General features: G+C 35.1%; 2 long non-coding RNA genes and 1 other non-coding gene across 5 annotated transcripts; 1 reads left to right on the forward strand and 2 right to left on the reverse strand.

The window, feature by feature from the left end:
* Positions 1-47: 47 nt before the first annotated feature.
* On the reverse strand, positions 48-132 carry TRNAL-AAG (transfer RNA leucine (anticodon AAG)). The gene has a single exon. It is a non-coding gene; the product is annotated as a tRNA-Leu (tRNA).
* Positions 133-3,372: 3,240 nt separating this feature from the next.
* LOC143249667 (uncharacterized) lies at positions 3,373-13,791 on the forward strand. 3 transcript variants are annotated; one of them, XR_013027895.1, is made up of 5 exons: positions 3,373-3,475; positions 5,660-5,748; positions 7,615-7,705; positions 11,020-11,111; positions 11,883-13,791. It is a non-coding gene; the product is annotated as an uncharacterized LOC143249667 (long non-coding RNA). The 3 variants fall into 3 exon arrangements; XR_013027894.1 differs by having other exon boundaries at positions 11,020-11,106; XR_013027896.1 differs by having other exon boundaries at positions 11,047-11,106; positions 11,883-12,873.
* On the reverse strand, positions 11,679-23,436 carry LOC143249668 (uncharacterized). The gene is made up of 3 exons (XR_013027897.1): positions 22,521-23,436; positions 13,152-13,261; positions 11,679-11,920 (listed from the first exon to the last, which is right to left on the reverse strand). It is a non-coding gene; the product is annotated as an uncharacterized LOC143249668 (long non-coding RNA).
* Positions 23,437-24,429: the final 993 nt, after the last annotated feature.

Here is a 24,429-nt window from a genome sequence, read left to right on the forward strand (position 1 = left end):
GAGTCACGTTAACGTACGAATGAAAAGAGGCAAAATATCAGCGATTCTGTCAGGAGTGGGATTCGAACCCACGCCCGGAATACCGGACTGCGACCTTAACGCAGCGCCTTAGACCGCTCGGTACATCCTGACGTATTTTTTATTTAAATTTTCATTTTTGACTTTTTTGAATGGTGGCGCCTTTTACACTTAAGAACGTGTTATCCATCTTTTTTTGATGTGGGGAAACTGCATCTTTGGCTCTTTAATATTTTTAATTTATCCGATCTCATCGCTCAGTCCATAAACTACGCAGCTAGCATTTAAACCACACATGACGAGAGACAAAACCACCATAAGACCCTCAACAGATAGGAACTCAAAGTATCGAACAAACAGAAAGCGTAAGTTACATTACCGTAAATGAAAATAAAAGAATCGACTTAGTCAATTGATGATCGTAATTTTCAAGAAATGCGAATGAAAACTTCCTAACAAAGCGTTCCTATATTTTTCGATTTCGCGACGTTTATATGATGCAAATATAATATTTTATAATAAATTTCTGGTGTGTATACTCCACACTAACCGAAAACGAAATTATTGTCTTTTACTATTCTAGCAAGAACAATATAAGATCTTTCATCTCTTTAAAAGTTCTTTAAATCAAACTAAAAGTTGATTAGGAAAGTTATACTTTCCACTCTGTCTTTTGTAAAAATTTATCCGATTTACTTAGGTTTACTATCTCAATTAACCTGTCTAAAACGTCAAAGGTATGAGTGTATAATACGGTTGCTAACTGGACATTTTCTGAGATAATTTTCAAAAGGTGCTTTATTATAATATTTTATAATAAATTTCTGGTGTGTATACTCTACAATAACCGAAAACAAAATTATTATCTTTTACTATTCCAGCAAGAATGAGGCAAAATTTAAAGTGTTGTGTGAGTGGTTTAGCTGGAACCAATTCCTGATAAATAAGACTGCTTCCTTGACGCATGGCCATCATCTTCTTATTTCTGAATTTTGATTGAAATTTTAAATGATCGTGCAATAAGCGTGATGTTTGTGAAGTCGCGTTTTTCAGTCAGACATGTGTTATCACGATTCATCCACATGACTTTCGTTTAAAAAATTCTTTTTCCAATGTTTTCTGTCTCACACTACTCAACTCTGCTTTCCCGTCACGAATGAAAAGTTCCAATTGATATTTTAAACTGAAAAATTTGGAAATAGCGGCAGATAGATTAAGAAGCTTTACCGAAAATGCAAGCCTAGAGAATGGTGTTAATTAATGAACGATTGTAAAGTTCGGTCAAAATTGTTTTAATATCCAGAGAAATAGTTCAATTACATTGTAAATAACGTTTCTCTTGTTTATATGTTTCTGACTTAAAAGAAGCTTAATTTTCGGTTCTCTTCTTTGCCTATTTGCCTCTTCGAAACCATGGTCCGACGGAAGGTGCCGGATCTCCCACGCGATCGGCACCCAAAGCGCCAATCTCCACCCCATAGGACACATCGATCACGCCAAGGGCGGGCGAGCGTGGCCCCCCTTAGGGAATCGAAACTCTTCCTTTTTGGACACGGCAGCCGCTGGGACAGGCACCCTTTCGGGTTCCACCCGCAGCCGCCATGCACGACGCGAGAGGAGAAGCTGCCTCCTCCGCCCATTTCGCTCTCGCCCGTGTGGGCCGCGGAACCGTCGCCGACCCCACAGCCACCGTAGCATTACTTGCCACACGCTTCGGACATGTGTTGCCACCACTACAAATATCACAAGAGAAAGTCCACGAAATGTCCTCATGTCCATACGCCAGACATATCTCGCACTGCGGGGTCTGGCACTCATCTTATAGGTGGCCTTCGAGGGCACAGCGGAGACACAGGCGTCGCATACCCGGTTAATGACACATTACCTGGAAAACGTTCAAGAAAATGAAGTTTAGAACCGTCGTCTTCATGATCATACACACATGTCGGTTCCCGGTGCACATATGTGAGCGCGTCTTGTGTTCTAACTTTCGTACTGTTCCATACGTCGACAGCACGTCCTTAACGACGTCATGAGACAGTTCGTAGGGAACCGAACTGAGGGTGATCCACATGACTTTCTGTCCGGCCGGCTCCACGAGCACGCTCTCGTCCCTCAAGTGAAAGTATCCTTGGTCCAGCAGGCAATGGGCGTGAGCGGCCGACACCAGCAACGCCACATAACGCCCGCTGCCAAAATGTTGGAGACGTTCAGTATGGCTACCCCGACAGTAGCATTCACGGCGTCTATGACCGCCTATGATAGCGTAGCCGCGGGCACCATAAATCAGATAGACCGCGGCCTTAGCCATACCGACCGACACAGCACTGTACACACACTCCCACGAAAACACTAATTTACAGCACACGACCAAGATTCACGGACGAAGCCGACGCACGTTAAGAAACAATGCAATATCCGTAACGGGCACGGCAAACGACGGCACCAAAATCACTGTGCCAATTTTGAATTTATTTACAACAAATAAAACAGTACAAAAAGGCGTTACATGGGGAAAAACACTAAATAGATACAAACATTAATATATCCAAATGAAGAAAAAACACTAAATAGATACAAATATGAAATATATACAAATGAAAAAACATTAAAAATATACAAAACACCAAAGAAAAACATGAAAACAGAGAAATAGAGAAGAAGCAAGAGTGTAGGCAGGGCGACTCAGAAGCCGACCTCCACCCGACCCCCACTAACGCACAAAGGGGCAAGACGTCCGGCCGCCAAAGTTGGTAAAACGTCCCGGAACCCAGGCGCTTATAGTCCGCATCAAGGCAGAGTAATAGCCTATATCTGGCCCTTCCCAGCATCGAAAAGTACGACACCGGATCCTGCTCGAACACCAATTTTTTTATACTATTTGAGTGACTTTGAAAAAAATTAATGTTGGATGTTACTCATTCTGTGGCATACGTGTAATTGTACAAATATTATTAGAGTACGTTCTAAAAAAATATTTCAAAGGATTAATATTTTTGGAATCAAAACTTGTGGAATAAAAATGTGTTTAAAAGTAGAGAATTTCCTAATAGAATTAATGTGAATAAAAGTTTTAAGTTCTAATAGAATTGTACACCTCTGGTATTTTGTTTATTTCACTTGATTGTTGTCAGATAGTTATTGAATCAAGTTAGATGTGTAATCCAGCCACTGTCAGTGTTAAACATATATAATAGATAGTAATATTTGAGATGAACTTTGATTATTTCATCTAACTTACAATGCAACTCACAGTTGATTCAAAATATCAGGTTGTTTTATATGAAATGTCAGATTTTTAAAGGAAAATGTGAAATAAGTCCATCTAATTGTCTTTTAAATTATTTAATCAAAATAAGCTCCTTTAGATCCAATACACTTCTGCCAGCCAGTTGCAAGTTTATAAATGCCGTATTTAAAGAGTTGGATGTCCTTTGATGCAGTGAAGTCTTCGAAGGTACTGTAATTGATGTTTGGTTTGCAAATGTTTTTTTTCATTAAAAAAAATTTCCAAATCTTTTAAAAAAAGAGATAATCTGTAGGGGAAAGATTTGATAAATGTGGTGGATGAGGTAAAGTTTCATATTGAAATTTGTTTAGGTTTTAGACAGTAATGTGTGAGACATGAGATCGAGTATTGTCATGAAACAGTATGGGTCCACTACCATTGACTAATGCTGGATGTTTTCATGACAACTTTTGAAGCATAATTCCATGTTCACAATAGCATGTTTCTGCTGTTATTGTTTGTCCATTGTTTAAGAATGAATAATGGATCACAGTTGCTGACAATCATCACACACTGACCATAAACTTCTTAGGATGAACAGTTGGTTTTGGTGCTTCTTCATAGCCAAGCCACTGTCTAAATTGTTGTTGATTGTTGTCAAGAATCCAGTTTTCATCACAGGTGACAATTGTATAGAGAAACAGGTGTTTTTTTTTTGGGGGGGGGGGGAATAAGGAGTGAGGAACAAATTTTAACTTGTTATTTGATGGTTTTCAATTAATTCCCGAGGTACCCATTTATTGAGCTTTTACACCTTACCAGTTGCTCTAAGATGTTGGGAAACTTCAATAATGTCAGAAAGTTCTCTTACAGTTTGGTGGGTATCTGATTCAACTAAGGCCTCAAATTCTTCCTTCTTAATTGTGTCTAAGGATGGCCTAGAGGTTTATTTAAAAAACTTGTCACACCAAAGTGAAATCTAAACCAATGCTGTGCTGTCACCAAATGCATCAATGATATTACACATTGCTGTCTCTGTATTGTAACCAAGCTTAAACTCATACAAGAATACTAATGTTATCCATGGTGACAAAAATCAGTATAAAATATAATTTAGTTTACAAACTAGAATAAAGTATGACAATATTTGGAATTGAATCTTAGGAAATCTGTTGTTGGTTTTTGATCAGTTTTTAGCACTTGGTTTAGGTTACATATTTTACAGACTGTCTCTGTGTGTACCTGACAATGTCTTTACAGATAAAACTGTTGTACTCGGAAATAAAACATTTGTGAATGTTTGGTGCAAAACGTTTGACATTTGGCTTTCTTTTCCTTAGTTCTATAATTATATATTTTTATCAACTGCTCATATTTTCAAGAATTGAGTTATTTTTACTAATTCAATGGTATGCACTAATAAATGTCAGCCATGAGATTACTGGCAACACAGCACATTATCATCTGTATGTTTGGTTCAGGGTGAATTTCTTACCAATCGAAAGTGAAACGCTGCCACATATAACACTTGTTGCTGGAGGAGTACATAAGGTCTTTGGGAAGATAAGAATTCATACAGTGAACTTTATAAATAATGTAGAGACAAAGCACATGATATTTGAAAGGCTTAAATCTTCAGTGATCTCCTTGGAAAAACTTGTTATCAGCCTTTAAGACACCAACATGTTCCAAAAAAACGTAATTCACAGCAGTGTCTTCATACATGAAATGAAGGTGATTGCTACAAAGAGAATAGAGAATACTTTGACATACAGAGAAAGCTATCATGATACGTGCATTTCCTAGTACTGTTGACAGATAATAATTAAGGATTTGAGGCTCATGAAGGCTGACAAGCTACAAGTTAACATGTTTCCAGTTATGCCTTGAAATTGATGCTGTTTCTTGGAGAAAGATGGCCAAAGAAATTGAAATTGCAGTAATACTCTTCAATACATGCTTATCACATCCTAAGGTGCAACTCAATAGACTTTTGGGCCTTTGTTCTGCTTAAATATGGTCTTGGTAGCCAAAATTCATATGCAGTATTGGAAAATACATCAAGATGTTTTGGCTGTGATTTACCCCACCATTTATTACAAAATCTTAACATATTATCGAAATAATGTTGAATAATAGAACATAATCTCAGCACTCGAGTTGACCTTTTGAACACTGTTTTTAATAAAGTACAGTTAACCTAAACAGTATAAAAAACTATTTTGAATTTTTATAAACTTCAGTTTCTTTTCATATATTCTTTTGCATTCCACGTGCTTATGTAAATGAGCCATAACTTATTACAAATACATGTATAAAGAATTAATCTACTTACATACTTAAGTCAGAATCTATATATGTACTTTGAACATCATCCCATGAAGACTGTTTTCATAATTCCTTTTCTAACAGTTTTCAATAGCCAGTGAAAAAGTACCTTTATTTGAACTAAGTAAAGACAGACCACCCCACTTACCAACTTGAATCTGAAGAAGCTGCTGGTAAGCAAGTTTTGAAATTTATTTTCTAAAGTATACCAATTTGTTTTAAATTATTTATTGTGCTGAGTACTAAATATTTTTGCATGCATAAATGATTTAAGCTTTTATTAGAATTTTCTCTAACAGTGGCTCATCTGTGAAAAAAAAAATTCAGATGGTGTATTTGTGTGAAGTGTTAATAAGTTTCTCTGCAGCAATGAGATGCAAACCATGGATCCTCAGATTAATTGTCTAACCTGCTAACTGTTATTCTTTAGGCTAGACTAGACCTAGTGGTTATTATGCAGGATTGTGAATTTGCGAGAGTCCATGATTTGCATTCCATTGTAATAAAAAATAGTGCTGTGTGTTTTTGTCTATGGGTGTATAGAACAGTGACAGCCAAAATTCCTCTATTCAAAAATTGACAATGTTGACTACAGTCACTGTTTTCCTTACTCATCTGTCAGTTCAAAAATGAGTGGTGTATAGCACATATAGCTTTGAATGAATATCCAAAATAAACTATTATTCTTTGAATTTGAACAGTTGTTCCCTTCCTTTACACAGTTTAACATCATCTTTGTTTTGTGCATTTTATTAACTGAACCCATTTTACTTTTGTTGTTCCTCGTGCAGCAGTCTGAAAAAAATCACTGTAATCTCCACAAACTGGTTCACTTTGTGATTTTCAAATACAAACTTACATACTTTTACCAATACTTATTCCACTTGTTTGTTTGTTATTTTTTCTAGAATTACCACACTTCACATAAATATTCCAAGTTTAAAAGATATAACTTAATTTTATCAGCCATTCAAAATCAGTTACCACTCTTGTAACAATCATACAATCTGTTCAACAAACAGTTTTATTATCTATGTTAGAAATTACTTGATATATTTTTTTTTACTGAACATATTTAGATTTACATGACAAAAATAATCCCTCAATTTTTTCTTTCAGACCTGTCAGCTCTTGAGATATAGCTTTTCAATTTCTTTTATTTTTTTTTCCCATATTTTCATTCCACAGTTGGAACTTTGTCTGTGTGGTTGTCTCATTTGTAAACTCAGTGAGGTGACAGCATATAAGCTCAGAATTAAGAACCTTTTTAAGGAGTAAAGCATCTGTAACTTTTATAGGAAGTTTATCAAATTCTCATAATTCCATATGTGCACTCATAAATAATTACCACATATCATATGACCTTAAATACATACAACATAATAAGTACTTAAATGTTTCAGCTTCCTGGCCTTGCTTTCCAGTAATACATATTTTTTCTCATTGTTAGCCAAACATTGTCTTCTCTGTTAGAGTGATACAAAAAAAAAGTTTGAGAATTGGATCATTGCTAACTGTGAACATAAAATACAAACAAGTGTGTGTATCTATATATATAAATGCTAAAAATGCATATATACACTTATAAAGAGGCTGAATATGTTATGTTGAAAAGATTTTGGAGCCTCAACACACCATCATAGTATGTCTGATTATGTTTTGTCTGACACTTATGTATCTTAACAATAGTCCTGCAACTGTGATATAAATCCAGTATGCATCATTTTTCTATGCATTTTTTCCATAATCCAATTTGTATACAAGGAAAGACATTTTCTATTTTATCTGTTCAGTGAGGGGAAGGTAAACTGCACATGTGATAAAATGTTTCCATACGACATACAGATGAGAATATTTTAACTTTCCAGTTAGAAACATTATATATATATATATAAGTACTGACAGGACTTTGTAACAACTTTACAGAATATATTCAAGTTGTGGTTCTTTTATCAGCTAGATACACTGTTTTTTGTTTTTTTTATTATTTTTGTTTTTTTGTTGTTAAGCTCAAAACTGAACATTTGTTCTGTCCATAGGGGCTGTCTGAAGTCGATTTTTAACATCATAAGCTCTCAGACTTATCAGTGAACCACAGGACAGTAGATATGACATATATTTGCCAAACTGGTACGTTTTTACAATTCTTATGCAATGGTTAGCTACAGTAACAACGTTTGTTTGTTGTTAAGCACAGTGCTACGGAATGGACTATTTGTGTTTCACCCACAACAGGTATCAAAACTCAATTTCTACTAAGGTAAGTCTGCAGAAATACCACTCTGCCACTGAGGGATATAGTAAAAATTAATATCATTTTAAATATAGAACAACATAGCACTCAAAAAAAAAATTATATTTTGTAAATATAATGAATATAAACTTAATATTTAGCATTAAGGCAGTTAATATATAGGAGGTGGGTCTTCGTGAGCGGGCCCAGCATTGCCATGTGATTAAGGTACTCGACTCTTAATCCGAGGGTTACAGGTTCGAAACCCCATCACATTAAAGATGCTCGCCCTTTCAGCCATGGAGGCGTTAGAAAGTGATGGTTAATCCCACTATTCATTGGTAAAAGAGTAGCCCAAGAGTTGGCAGTGGGTGGTGAAGACTAACTGCCTTCACTCTAGTCTTACACTGCTAAATTAGAGACAGCTTTCAGGAAGCAAAACATTTTGCTGATTGTGACAGGTACCTGGTGAGTATGCACAAATATAGTTTTGGTTTTGCTTCATCAGTAGGAACCCTGAGAAATAGACAGTTAACTGTTTACCAGCAATAACGTATTTAATTGTGTTTATGTTTCTAATATGCTATTAAGTTCAACATAATTTAAAGTGTTTTGCTCCTGATTATCGTTTGTATTCAATATCCGGTGCATCACATTGCAGTGTCCAACAGTAGTCAACAAGCATTGACGGATTCCAGTTGCACTGATATTGTTTTCCATTGAAGCAATGTCCTCGTGAAACCTTTCACTGTGTTCGTCACTAACAGAACCGAGGTTTGCAGGGGAGAAATCCAAGTGTGAGTGGAGAAAATGAATCTTGAGTGACATGTTGCACTTCATTGTTTTGTATGCTTTGAGAAGTTTGTCTACCAGCTGATTGTAATGTGGAACTCTGTAATTGCCAAGAAAATTGTCAACAACGCCTTTGAAGTCTTTCCTGGCAATCTTTTCCGGCCCAACTAACAGATCTTCGAACCGCATGTCACTCATAACATATCTGATCTGAGGGGCAACAAAAATGCTCTCTTTGATCTTGGCCTCAGTTATTTTTGGGAACATCTGTCTTAATTAAAGAAAACCTTTACCTTCTTTGTTCATTACTTTCACGAAATTCTTCATAAGTCCCAATTTTATGTGAAAAGGAAGCAAAAAAATCTTTGCTGGGTCGACAAACGATTCATGCGCCACATTTTTCTGTCCTGGAACAAACCTTTTACGGAGTGGCCAGCTCTGTCGAGAACAATGTGACTCTATGGCACGACTGTCCTATTCACAGATGAAACAACAGTACTTTGTATAGCGAAGCTGCAGTCCCGTAACAGAGCAACGACTTTCAGATCTCCACAAATATTCCAGTTGTACTTGCTGTACTGGATGTGATTCAGCAACATTTCCATGTTCTCGTAGGTTTCTTTTATGTGTGTCGCATAGCCAACAGGTATTGAAGGGTGAACGTTGTCATTGTGTAACAGAACAGCTTTGAGGCTTAACATTGATGAATCAATAAAGAGACGCCACTCTTGCGGGTCATGGTTACAACCCAAAGCTGAAAACAATGTCAACACAGAAACAGAGACTGTCAAGTTGTGCAAAAAATTTGGTTATATCATCTTGGCGGCTTCGACAACAGTAATTTACGTATCTAGTGACGGCAAACACCATTCCTGCAGTCTCAAACCCACCAATTCAGCTTTTGCTTTTGAAAGACCCAAATCTCTGACCAGATCGTTTAATTCTGACTGTGTTATGAGATGTGGATCGCCTGAGGAGCACGGTTCAAAATCCGGATCAGTGTCACTGCCAGTTCCCTGCATTGAAGTTTCTTCATCTGGTTCGTCTAAGGTTCATTCCTCTGGTGGGTTCGGAATGGGAAGATTGTCGTCATGTGGCACGTGTTTTATTGCTGAAGGCAGATTAGGGTATTCAATTGACTTCTTGTTTTTGGCAGAGAAACCAGACACATAAGTCAAACAGAAGTAACAGTTCGTCACATGGTCTTTCTATTCTTGCCATATCATCGAGACAGCAAACGGCATTGTCTTTCGATTGCCTCTGAGCCAAGCTATCAGACAGACAGCATATGTCGCACAACAAATGTCAGGCATCCATTCCTGGTCTTGATCACCAATTTTACAGCCGAAGTACAGATGATATGATTTCTTCACAAGAGCATTCATTGAACATCTCTGATGAACAAGTATATACTCGCCACAAATATAGCAGAATGCTATAGCGGCTGCTACGACATTGATGAGGCATATTGACCGACACCATCGTCCTGCAAAACGTCTATAACATCTAACTTACTTGTTACAGTGCTACTGAGGCAATGCTATATTCTGAAACAATACGTACACACTATAAGGTCTATATTAATCCAATGAGCAGCATCTGTGTATGCAAGCCACTTTTATAGCCTGTTGAGACAGTGTCAAGCTGGCTCTGAGCTGCATACTTCCACAGAACAGCTTCCAACCTGGCCTGATTTCATGCCTGGATATGCCCAGACTGCACAAAACATTTTTCATAGGTCTCTTACAGAAACGAAAATTTTTGGACACAAATATAAGAAAAAACATGACAAAACTAAAGATTTCGATGAAACGGTACGTGATGGGTAAATTTGGATGTGATTTTCGTGATCAGCAGCCAAAAATCTATAAGGAACATCCAACAGCGTTCAAGAAGCAAAAACTTCGTTATGCAGTGTAGCCCTCGTATAACTTTGCGCGAAATTCAAACCAAACTGAACTTCTTTTGCAAATCAAAATTAACATATTATAATATAAAAAATACAAATACTGGGTTTATAAATTATCTGCGTTAGCTCTCGTGAAGCTTTGCGCGATATTCAAAACAAACAAGCAGACCACGCAGTCGTGTGTTACACGTTGTAAACATCTACAGAAAAAGAAAAACCAAACAAGGTTGCGCCAAAGTGAAAACATTTCAAAATAAGGTTTGTCTGTTGTTTACCGCAAAGCTACACATTGGGTTACGTGTGTTTTGCTTACCAGAATTATCAAAACTCGATTCTTCTTGCCGTAAGACTTTCCCCTGAACATTTCAGAACAGAAGTGAACATTATAACATACTGTACTATTCTTAAGATACTCTATTAATGCTAAGATAACAGTAATTTTCGTACAATTTGTTTTATACAGGAAATGGCAAATTTAATTAATTAAAAGCAGGTTGTTGTTTGAGTCAGTTTTACAGTTTTCTTACTTCCTGGCAGAACACCAGTAGCAGAGTAATGAGTGCTTCGACAATGGAATCATGCAAGTCATCATACGAGGTATTGTAAGTTGCACCTTTATTTTTCTTTTTAAAATAAGTTACAAAATTGTATTTTTGTCTTTATTTATATCTCTGTGTGCTTTAGAATCCCTTTAACACGCTGGCATTTAGTAATAGTTATTAACGTGTCAGATTCGGCAGTTTCATTATTCTAATTTTATCTTAAATTAAATAGAAATGAGATCTATATTATGTCTTTTAGATTAGTTAACGGTAAAAGCGATTAAAATATCAACCATCCAGTAAAGATAAGTTAATTTGGTAGAAAGAATCAAATAGTTACCATTCTATTGGCACGTTTGTGTACTCGATTCGGTAGAAGTAATCGACTAGTTATTATTCTATTGACATGTTCGTGTACTCGATTCGGTAGAAGTAATCGACTAGTTACCATTCTATTGACATGTTCGTGTACTCGATTCGGTAGAAGTAATCGACTAGTTACCATTCTATTGACATGTTCATGTACTCGATGTCATGAAATCTAAAATTAACCAATTAAACATAGCACAATTAATATTTGATTTAACAAGCAAAGCTTCAACGTTGTTTACGTTATTTTAGTATTTCATATCTTCGTTACTTATTCATTATCCATTGAATAAATACACGGGTAAAATTCTCATTTACATGTTTATGTTTATAAACTCCAAAAACAGGCGTTTACAGTAGAATTACATAAGGTTGTGATATCATGATTTAAACAAACTTTTATTATCGTTTTCAACAAAACGTCTAATTATTCATTTGTTTCCTTTCATTTGGTTTCTTCAGAATTTTATGATGGTCTGACATGGAAATTGCAGGAAAGCCTGGAATCACATCAAAATAAAATTCTGTAATTTCTTTTGAAGGAGCAAATAAGTCACCTTTATGACTACATACGACAGCATCTAGCTTTGCATGAGCGCCGTCTGTGGGTAGGAAAAGAAAAACTCGTCTATGGCTTAATTTTCGTGACAAAAACTGACCGTATAAGAATTTTTTTTAAATTAAAAGTGTAGCTATTTGCTAAGAAGTCATTTTTAGAATTTTACAAATTACATCTTGGTGTTTATGATAGAAAATTTTCTGATTGTAATAAAAAACGTCGTTAATTTTTACCAAAGTTCCTATGATTTTTGTCATGCCAAACATGCTCGCCCTTTCAGCCGTGGGGACGTTATATCCTAATATCCTATAGCGAACTTACTAAACTAACTAATCACAATTTCGTTCCTTACACAGAAGTACGTGCGTGATCAAACCTAGATAATGTTTTTAATTAGTTCTCGCTGTTCTTAATGGTTGCTGTGTTCATTAGCGAATGAAGTTTCCAATTATAATAATAAAAGTTCAATGCTTCGCGTATCAGGAGTAATCGATTCCATTTTGAGAGTCGCGGGTTCAAATACCCATCACAGCAAACACAAATTTAGTAGTGTAATACTAAAGGGAAAGCAGCTAGTCATCACCACCTACCACCAACTCTTCTTAGGCTATTCTTTTACCAATGTAGAGTGCGATTGATCGTCACATTATAAAGAACTCACGGTTGAAAGGGCATTATAATTTAACGGTCAATCTCACTATACATTTGTTAAAGAATAGCCCAAGAGTTGCTAAATTAGGTACGGCGTATTGTGGATTCGAACCCGCAACCCTCAGAATGCGAGTCGAGCGCTCTAACCACGTGGTCATGCCGGGCCTATTGGGCTTGATCGAATTAATCTGGTAACATTTTTGTCCAGTAGAAAATTACTATTGGGAGATGAAATATCTGGATTTTATTCGTTACCTTCATAGGCTTTATTTAAAATTAAAACAAAAATTATGTAACAGAAATTGATAAAAAAAAAAGAGCTATCCGAGTTAAATACCCCCCATATATATATATATATATATAGTATGTATATTAATGTATTTTTGTGGTAATTTCTATCATCCCAGTACTTTAAGGAAATAATTTACTCGTCAATATTTTATTCAGACCATTTAAACTAAACTGTGGCTTATGTTTCAAATCACCACATAAAACAATCAAAAACGAATTGAGAAACGTACCTTGTAAAGTTTTTCCGGAGCTGTGTATTTTATACTCAGGTTTGGGTTCTGGTCATTAGAATATTGGACATGGACTGTAAATGTCGCGAAAGAACGTTTTGGAGGGTCACCTTGATCCAACATAAGAAATAAATAAAAATATTTATAGATGTATGGTACTTATCATAACATCAACACATTAACTGGGTAAAACGTGGCCCACAGGTTAGCGTGTACTGTATGTTTTAGTTGTTACTATTGGAATACACGAGTATTGTATGTTTCAGTTGTTACTACTGAAACACACCTGAGTACTGTATGTTTCAGTTCTTACGTAATAAATATTTTCTTAGTTCGTAAACGTTATTCCAGATGGTAATAACAAAGGCCTTGGTAGTTCATTATACTTGTCATAAAACTTTATGTTAGGCCTATAATACTTTTAACACTATATTCATAATCTAGTCACTTATTAATTTTCAAGAATTAGGTAAATAAGTAAAACAATCGGTATACAATTTCTACATAATGTCTGTTTAAGTTTTAGTGAACTCTCCTGAAGAAGTTATAAAGTGAAAAGTTGAGTATGTTATTAAATACAGTCAACATGTTGGTGTTATAAGGCCGTTTATTTCTAGTATTAACAATCAATTCGCATGTTTTGCTAAAGAATTGATTAATGTATTAAATAATTAGAATTTCAGTGTACAAGTTTGTCAATATCACGAAAGAAACGAAGACGGTTGATTCTAATTTTTGTATAAGCTCCAATACTAAAACAATGTATGGTATAATAATATTTGTTATAAATTAAAATGCTAATGAGAACAAGCGTAAAGTATTTCAACTGTTCGCACTTTTCTCGAGAAATTATAACTACTCAAATATATTCTGGATCATTTGGGGCAAGTAAAGTATTGTGTGAGAATCGCTTATTGCAATCAAACAAGACATATGTGTTTAAAACAATTAAATTATTGGGTAGGTTTGTAATATAAATAGCAATAATAAGTGTTAAAACAAACAAAGAAGTCATGTGGGTAGGTTCGTGATTTAAGTCGCAATGATAAGTGTTAAGAATAAGTAAAGAAGTCATGTTTGGTAGGTTTGTAACTTAAATACCAATGATAAGTGTTAAAAGCGGCAAAGAAGTCATGTTAGGTAGGTTTGTACATTCACCAACTGTCTGGTCAGGAACAGATAGTTTTTCACAGTGTTTATTATACTTCTTTACGAATTTTTTGACATAATAGTGTGAACAGTCTTGTCATACGACAATCGGATAATGAAATAGAAATATTTTATTTGTTTGACCGATGAATTCTTTGGCTGGTGAATATACTGTGGTGATCTCTTTGTTTTTCACGTTTATTTCAAGTGTTTCATACTGGACTCAGGTGAGATATCAACCTACGTTTCGTTCAGATGCAAATATTCACTCTCACCTTATTCATCAATATTTATTACATCATAAATCGGGTCAAAATGTTTCACATTTACTAATTTAGTTTCAAATGCATTAAGCAGTTCATGAACGTTCATTGTAAAGTCTTCCAAGACTAGTAAAAGTTAAGGTTATATCTTATACAACACATCCGAAACAGCCTATCCACGTATTGTTAACCCTAACAATCATCTGCTTTGACAGTGAGCCAGTCTTATGTATTTTATAGTTTGAAAATTGTCTGAAATTCAGTTAGAAGGTCGTAGCATTTTTTAAATAAAGTGGTTAAAACTCTAGGGCAGTTAGAAATATAACAAATTAACAATATAATATATTTAAAACTTGAAGCTGATTTCTATATTGTACCTAGTTGTTTTCAGCTTTTTTTTGCTGACTAGTTAAAATAATTGTGTTTGTGTTCTATTAACGTAGGTAGTCTCAGATAACTAGTGTCAAATACATTCTTTAAAAAGGATTAAAAAAACGGAAATTGTTTTTAAAACAAGAACTTACACTGATGACAAGCTACTCGTTTGATCAGATCTCCAGTACTTCTTACACTGCTGATATCAGTAACACAGTGAGCTAACGAAACAGAAATAACTTTGTTTATATCATTATGTAGAATGATATGGCTTTATCATCTTTACCAAACAGGGACGTAGCCAAGGGAGGTGTTGGGGGTTAAACCCCACCATGGACCCAAGCTTTTTAGACAAGTTCAGTTACCACCTGTGAAGTTTCATAAACATCCGTGATTGCATGGCAGATAATTTCACACACAACAAATGGTCAAATGCAAATTTCTGATAGAACACACTTTTAATACAGCAAGTTTTGTCAGAACTAGAGAAATACAATCGAATATCTATGAAAGGCTCAAACGCCTGTTCGTTCTTGCCAGGACATCTACAGCACAGTTTGGTTCAACTTTAATATCACGGTGAATGAGGCCAGGCCATTCAATCGATCTTCAGTGGAGGTATTTCTCAAATACGTTTCGAGTCTTCTGAGAGTTGAAAACGAACGCTCCACTGAGCTCGTTTACACAGGCAGCGTGGCAAATATTTTCAACAGTATAGAAATGACTGGGAACATTTCTGCATTGCACATTGCATATGCATCTAGGACAGTTTTTGGTCTGTTGTTCACAAGTGATTTGTACCAAACCCTAAGTTCACCTACTGCATCGAGTGAAGTGCTGTCAATGTCAGCCTTGTATATTTTGACCAACTCTTTAATTTGGTTACATTGTTGTGCTGTAGGTTCTGACTGTTCTGTGATAGATCCTGATGGTAGTAGACACATGACGTTTATAAGGAGATTTTTGTGACTGGACAGACGGTCACATATTTGTAAAAGAAAGTGATCAACAAACGGTATAAATACAACAATACGAAAGTACTCCTCAGGGCTAGTGGTTTGTGGGTAAGCACGGTACATCTGTCTTTTAGCCTGCCTTGGCATTATGATGTCAATTTGAAGCTCACTACACAGAGTTTGAGCCTCACAGAAAATGTTGTTAAGTTCATTCACAGTATTATTTCTGAGTGAACGGATTGAATCTTCCACTATTTCAGTGTGATGCATCGCATCACCTAAATCAATGTTTTGTTGCTGCGATAAGTTGCACAGAGGTAAACTAAAGGAAAACAATTTAGCAATGGTAAGTAGAGTGATGATAAATTCTGGCTGTGTTATGGAACACAACAATTGATTGGCTTGCATGGCAGAATCTCTGTCTTGCCAACCTGATATGGTCTCAAAGGCATCTGCAACTGCATGGATTGATTCTAGAAAGACAATGACTAAGTCATGCCTCTCAACCCACCGGGTGGGGCAAAGACCTTTCAAACTTTTTTTTTCGATTCAGGTGCTTTATTCTCCACCGAAAGAGCCAAAACATGCTTTATTTTGGGTGTAGTGAGAAAGTGTTTAATGCTAGAAATTATTCCCATGCAATTTCGCACAGGAATTTCTTTACAAGCATCAGAAATTGCCAAGTTTAGGGAATTGGCACTGCAGTGTACATAGGGTGCAAGTGGGAATTTATTAGTTATGTATCTCTGGACACCATTGAATTTCCCACTCATAGCGGCAGCAACGTCGTACCCTGGTCCTCGCAGGTAAGCCACGTCAGTACCATATTTTGTCAGATTGGTTATAATAATATCAGCGAAGTTTCTGCCTGTCACATCATAAACAGGTATAAATTGCAAAAAAATCTTCTCTTATTGCAACAGAGTTGTCATTGGCATACAGATATCTAACACACAGCAAAAACTGTTCAATGCCTGAAATATCTGTTGTTTCATCAGCTAATATTGAGAAACTTTGCAACATTAACCCTGTTGACCAAAGCATCAAGAACATGAATATTACAGGCATTGATGATATCATTTTGAATTTGAGGACTCAGATATGTAGCATTCCTCTTTGTACTCTTAAGGCTTACTGAAAGCTTGACATCACCCTTTGCCCTGTAGCGCAAAATTGCCCGAAAATTCCCATCATTATTGATGGGCTCCTCATCAGTTTCACCAACAAACATTGGACCAGAATCATATTTTCCCCTCAAAGCTAAACCCTGTCTCCCACACAGCAATACAGTATCAATAATAGGCATTAAATATTGCCGGTTCTGTTCCATTTCTTGCTTATAAGTTGCATCAAGCTGCAAGTGCACAGATGAACTCGTGTTTACGACCTGTAGAAAATTGTTAGCTTTTTCTTTGCTGTCTTGGTGGTACTGTTTCAATTCATGTGCCTTAAAGTCTTCAACAGCCTTCTTCCAGTTTGTGTATGGAAATTTCACTAATTGTCCCAATTTCTGGCTTCCAAAACCAGCACCATCAGGAACAAAAAGACAGCAGTACTTGCCGAAAGCACCCTTTGCATGTTGACTGTAGAGTAGCCATCTCCACTGTGAAAGACAACAATGCTGAAAACGCAGCTTTCTTGGACCACACTGGGGGAAAACATAATCACTCCCTGGCTTCCAGGCATTCTCAGGGAGGCATTTTTTTGTTTCAACGTTTATCTAAAAGAGATAGAAAGACATAGTTCTAATAAAAATATTCTGCACATAGGAAAGTTTGTTATGAGAATACAATAACCTCGAAGAGAAAGGCTTAGAGCTGTACTTCTCAGAGCAGGCCTAACATCCTGTGGCTGTAGGCCTACAATCACTAGCAGCAATGAATATTTCATGTCTAAAACTCCTCAGAGTGTTTGCATGATTTTTAATACAAAATTAATATAATGAGGAGTTGACTTACCTGTTTACCAATGCTGACATCATCAGAAATGTAATTTCCAATGACCTAGACTGGACCTGAGGTGGTAGTGGCAGCACTGGTAGAAGGCAAGGGTGATAACTCTGACAGTTCAGTTGACAATTCTGATTCAACCTGATTGGCTGCAGCAGATTGATCAGGTTCAGCCTCATGAATAGGTTTAAAGAACCCATGCAGTGTCTTTTGCTTTTTCAGGCTTGAAATAGTGAATGATTGTTTATCGCAACTTTTGTTTGTCAACGTCACATTCACAGTACCATTGTCGCCATCTATAGTGAATCATTTACTATAGATGGCGCCAATGGTACTAGGTTAATGTCATGGTGCTGCCAGCCTGCCACGGTGCCAGTCACTGTTTATTTGTGAAGCTAATTCTTGAAATCCAGGTAATCTGAACATTCACTGTCCATGATATTTGAATACAGATTATACACACTATACATATATTTTGCACTCTCCTTAGTGACTCTATATTATATATGTTGATGACAGGACTGTAGGCCTACTTTGCTGGGCCTGATAACTTTAAGCTATATATTATATATATCGGCCTATATATTTATTTATGATTAAAAAATAAGACAAACACCTCAGTGTGCCATTCTGAAATTTGCCAAAAGGTGGCCTCAGAATGCATAATTCAGGCTGCTCTTTTATATTTTTATTAAAAAATTTCCCAGGGGGGGGGCATGCACTGTACCCTTACTTAATTGCCAGGGGTTTTAAGAGTACATTATAGGTTTGGAGACAATCGGTCAAGCACTTCGCCTGTTCAACGTTCGATAAGACATAAGGGATCGCAAGGTTATATAGCAAGCTCCAATCAGTACTCTACGACTTTTTGTCCCGCCTCTCAGGGTCATATAGGTACATGCCAAGTATGGTGACCATTGGTTTAGCACTTTGTCAAATTATGGATTAGGTTATAAACTTCATAATGTTTTGTACATTTCTATAAAAAAGTAATTGTTAAAATACATTTTGATACATACCTCTGCTGTGTTAGTACTAATTTTGTTTTTAATGTAATTACTAATTGTTTTTCTATGATAACAATTTATTATATCTATAAAATTATCTGTTCCAAATCTATGAAAATTTAGTTATCTATAAATTCAAATGAAATGAAAACGAACCAAATTCATATAAAACAGTTGTAAACAAACGCTATGTTTTCATTTCACCAATACCTGAGAAAAAAAAATGATCAACACTTGACACATTATTATAAAGAACTTAACAATCATTAAATATTAAGTCATGAAATAATCCAAATAATAACACCAACACTAAATAGTCTTGTATATCCAAAAATAAGCCTTTCTTTAATAAAAATATTAGTTATGTTCTTTAACACTATATACAAACACTATTCTTAATTCGTATCCTAAGGCTTCTCGTATAGTCTACACCTGCATTTGTTGGCCTCTCTTCTCTCATAGGGTCTCCTGTAGGGGTTTACAGAAAAAGTCAAACAAGGACTTTCCAGCGACGTTCATTACTGACTGATTGATGTTATAAGCTCACTGTACGGGAGGACGACACTTTCCAGTTTCACGTGTAGAAGTTACTTACATTTTACATGTAGACATATACGATTTATTTTTGTTTTTTGTTCTGTCGGATCATCGATGGACCAATTTTAAGTTTACGGACTTACAACATTAAAATCCAGGGTTTTACTCCAATGCTGATCAATATCTGAAGCTTCAGCCGCTTATGAAGTAATTTTTATATCATGAATCACAATCGATTCAAACCTCTTCACAGATGCTTATCTTTCCGGTTGGGGTACATCACTGAACAACAATCTCACCTCAGACATCTGGACCAGCACAAGCAATTCCTCCATATCAGTGTGCTAGACCTTTATTCTGTCAAACGAACATGTTTGCATTTCTTACCTCTGCTACTAGATTGTTTGATTATGATCCATTCTGGCAATTTCATGGTGGTTTTATATATCAATATTACAGTAAGTACTAGATCTATAACTCTTTGTTTTTAAACAATCGACCTTATGGACATCTGTCCAATGAATCTGCTTTATAGATTCTAATGTATTGAGAGCGATGTAGATCATAGTAGACCATCTGTACCATGTTCCGCCTATTAAATAGCCACTTCACCCACAAGTTTCCTGATGTGTATGCTTTATTTTGGGTACTTACAACTTTATTTCTCGTCAATAATGAAGATTTATGAGTACAGATGGAGCAAGCAAACAGGGAATTGACGTCACTCTCCTATTGGTAGAAGGAGGGCTTTTACTGCACAATAACATCATTATTCAATAATTCTTGAAAAGTTACGAGAGTTAAGGTAGGAGTTGTCTGAAAGCTAGTGTCATGCAAATACTCATGTAAGATGCTGACAGAAGATAAAATTTTTCTTTGAAATGGTAAGTATCTAATGGAAACACATTTTAATGTAAGAAAATGTTAACTTTTCAATACCGTATCTCTGGTGACCAACCAGCAGGAGATAACAGAAAAGGCATTTTTATATTCACCTTTACATCTGATGATGTGTTAAAAGTTTTTCTCTTTCTTTTACTTTAAGGCTTTGTTGTTTGTTAGTGTTTCCTTTATTTTCTAGTTATTAATTAGCTATGGTTTTAAAATTCACTCCAGGTGAACATGAATCTTGAATTTCATATGACTTTTCATACCCTTTTCCCCTGGTAGAATTTTCAAAACATTTCTTAATTGCGCTGAAATTTCCTCCTTTTACTTTAGGTTGATCTTCTCCTGATTTGTCCACCAGTGACGCTATTTCTGTTTTGAGAATCATGTCTATGATGGAAGTCCCTATACCTATGACTCACACTCACCTTCACACATGCCACTGAGTATGATATAATTAATGGAAGATTTCTGTAGGTTCTCCGAAATCCTCTATGCATCTATATCTTTCCTACAAGATCCTTTGTATAGCCTGTTTTTTCTCAATTCCCAACGTTTCTGATGGTTATAAAATCAGTTGAATACTCAACGTCTGAAAACATTTACCACCTAAGTAAAAAAAGTTCCTCTTTTTTTTGGTCCCCAGTACCACATTCTTCAGCTTAGATGGTAAATTAATTGATACAAGATTAGACCAACTTATCCATATACTTGTCTACTTCCTTCTCTAGGTTATGTCCATCATTCAGTCCACACCAGCATCTGTCCTTCTGATAAGACCTTTATGGGATCTCAAACTTAATTTGCAGTCCTCATTTTACTTCAGGAAATAACTCCCTTAACACTTCCTCTTTATCACTCCTTCATCAGACTCAGTGCTAAATGTATCATTTGCTATCACAACTCCCTTCAACATGTGGTCATCTATCGGTCAGTTACCTCTTTCTTTCTTTGTGAACCTGAGAATGATCGAAGAAGGTCGAAACGTTGTTCACTCCTCTACATAGAAACAATTCCCAACCCAAACCAGCAGTTTTTACATAGAGAGAATTAAGTTGATAATCATTTCCAACATTTTGAGAAGGCTGTCCTAATCATGGAATGACTCACCGAAAATGGTCATTATTATTTTAAAGTGTTTTAATTGGTAAAACACAAGAAACTTATGCTGGTATCTCGCAAGAAGATTGTACAGATTGTGATAAAATTAAAGCAGCTATTCTGAAAGCATACAACTTACTACTGGAGGCTTATTACCAAAAGTTTAGAAGTTATTGCAAGAAAGATAATCAAACCTATATAGAGTTCGTCCATTAAAAAGAAGCTTGTTTTGATCGATGGTGTAATTGTATATATATATACAACATTTTCGACATACTAAGACAGTTATGCCAAATTGAGAAATTAAAACGTGAAACAAGTGACGACCTAAAGTTTACTTTATTGAAATACTACAAGAAGCAGTTGTTATTTCTGATGATTACATTTTAACACAGATAAAACCACTTTGTATGAAAACAAAACTCCTGCCACATCAACCAACACCTGCATCTGTTCAATCCAATAAAGTTAAGGATTCCTTTAAGAATTACGGCTTCTCTAGTTCGAAATTAAATTCCCTACGTTTATGAAGTACCATATAAAAGGATTTAGGGCTATTGTTAATATGAAAGTGTATTTAAATTTATGTCGTAAATATTGTTTTAACTAGGTTACACTGAATTTTTTATTACCTTATTCGACGATTTTGTTACAAATCCTTAAATAAAAAGAGAAAAACGTCTAAAACAGATAAGTAAGTAAATGTAATTCCATAAAAAGGTGTTTTATATGTTATTAAAACACATTTTGGTAACATTCCAATAGGATAATATGACAGTTGCTAAGCAGAAAAATATACATATATAAGAATATATTTAAAATCAGCTACAATAAAATTGAAACTGTAACTTCGATAAATGTAGTGATAAGAACTAGAAAGACAGATCAAACAGTTTGAACCATATTAAAATTTTTATCTTAATTATTTAATAAAATTAATATTCAAGAATAAACTTGAGGTCAATAAAAATTCATTTTATGTAAAGACTGAAATATATGATACTATGTAAAATAATTTAAACATTTGTATACAATTTTTGTGTGTCTTTCTTCTTCTATAAGCTGTAACTTATAAACCACTGTGTACCTACTTCTGACTTGTACAACAAAAACACGTAAATATCATCTGGGATAGCTTTCATACCTAAACATCCTAAAGTGTGTGTGTGTTTTCTTATTGCAAAGCCACATCAGGCCATCTGCTGAGCCCACCAAGGGGAATCGAACTCCTGATTGTAGTCTTGTAAATCCGTAGACTTACCGCCGTACTAGCGGGTGGAAACATCCTAGAGATCCACGATAAATTAGTAACAGCCCAAAATATATGCAGTTATTAAGATTGTATTGCGCAATACGCATATCAGTCAATTGATGGCGAGATGTAAGAAGTTAATCTAAGAGTTTTCAATCATTAAGTTATGTATTTACATTTAGTATTTACCACTAATGAATTCTGTGATGTGGAAAGTTTTATTTCATCGATTTCTTGATAGTTCAACAAAAAATACAAATACCAAGCTCTAGAAAGTCGTTTTGTTGAATCTGTCAACACAGATTTCTGTTTGTGTATGAATAAACATTACATTATAGATTTCACTCTGTTGTCGGCGTTTTTACAAACACCCGTAACTTAAGATGTAATGCTGACCATCAGCTGTTTGAAGAACAAAATACAGTCACTTAAGATGTAATGTTAACCTAATGGTATTAGTAGAACAAATCAGAATCATTTCAGATATTACGTTTACTTATACCTATAAAAATATATTTTTCATCTAGTACTGTCAGTGTTGATTGTACCTTGTAATTCTCGTCCAATCTAACCATTAAAGTTTGTGGTATGTTTCTTGTTCTCAGTTTTATTAAACATCAAAGATTGAAATTTGACAAGCAGATTGTTTAAAGTGGATTAACTTCTATATTTATGTAATTTACACCGTAACTGAATATATTTTACTTATGTATGTAGTAACCTAGTCCTTGAGTGATATAATGATATACATTGTTACTTCGTTTTCAGTATTATTCTAATAATCAGATTTCTGAAACACCTACCTACTACTACTATCACAGTAAAACGTTATATTATCTACACATTAAAATTATATAGATATGATGAAAAATCATGCCTACAGTTACAGAATAACTTATTACACATTGAATTTCTAAAACAATTATCATAAACTCTTGCATTTCAAAGTTTCCAACATCAGTTTATGGTTTAATAAACAATACCATAATAAACAGAAACAGTGTTTAAACAAAAAATCACTGGTGATGAAAAAGGAATTTAGAAGCGTCATGAGAAATGATGTCCACATAATGAGAGGATGGCCGAATACTGTCCTCAAGAGGATGAGAAGTTGATAAATCCTAAGTAGTATAATGTGGTTTTAAATTTACCTCAGCTTAGACAATAACACAAATGTAGCAGGTCTAACTATGTATTGCTTACAAGAGTATACCGTACATTGCATATTAGTATTTACTCATTAATGTTTAAATTTTAGTAACATTTCTTAAAACGTAGAAAGTAAATGAGAAATACTTTGAAAACGTTGATTTCGATACGTACCCGTGCTACGAAATTCTTCACTCGCGCATACATACTAATTTTCCTAAGCCTTGTTTAGAATTGAGGGTAAGATGTGTAGGGCATTGACTTAAAAAAATCAGATTAGAGTATTAGTATTCTCAAAATCCCTGTATTTAATTTACCAGGGTCTCTAAATAAAGTGTATGTGGGTTGAAAAATCCCATACCTATTCAGAGCTACGTTTTATTAATTACACACCTACAGTTTCAGCAGAATTCTTTCTCACGTTTTCAAATCACTTATAAAATAAACAATTTAATGGATAAGGATGTTAGATAGGGTTATGCATTTTTTATTTTGTATTAAGTTATAAGACTGCCATGGATGATTGGTAATGTTCTAAAATACCTCTGATAAAAATATATAAATCTATTTATTTATTTGTCAAGTATATTAATTATTAATTATGTCTGAAATATCATTTTTAGAAATGACATCATAATCAAATCCTTAAATA

Source organism: Tachypleus tridentatus, chromosome 4 (genome assembly GCF_004210375.1).
Source record: "Tachypleus tridentatus isolate NWPU-2018 chromosome 4, ASM421037v1, whole genome shotgun sequence".
Classification (NCBI taxonomy): domain Eukaryota; kingdom Metazoa; phylum Arthropoda; class Merostomata; order Xiphosura; family Limulidae; genus Tachypleus; species Tachypleus tridentatus.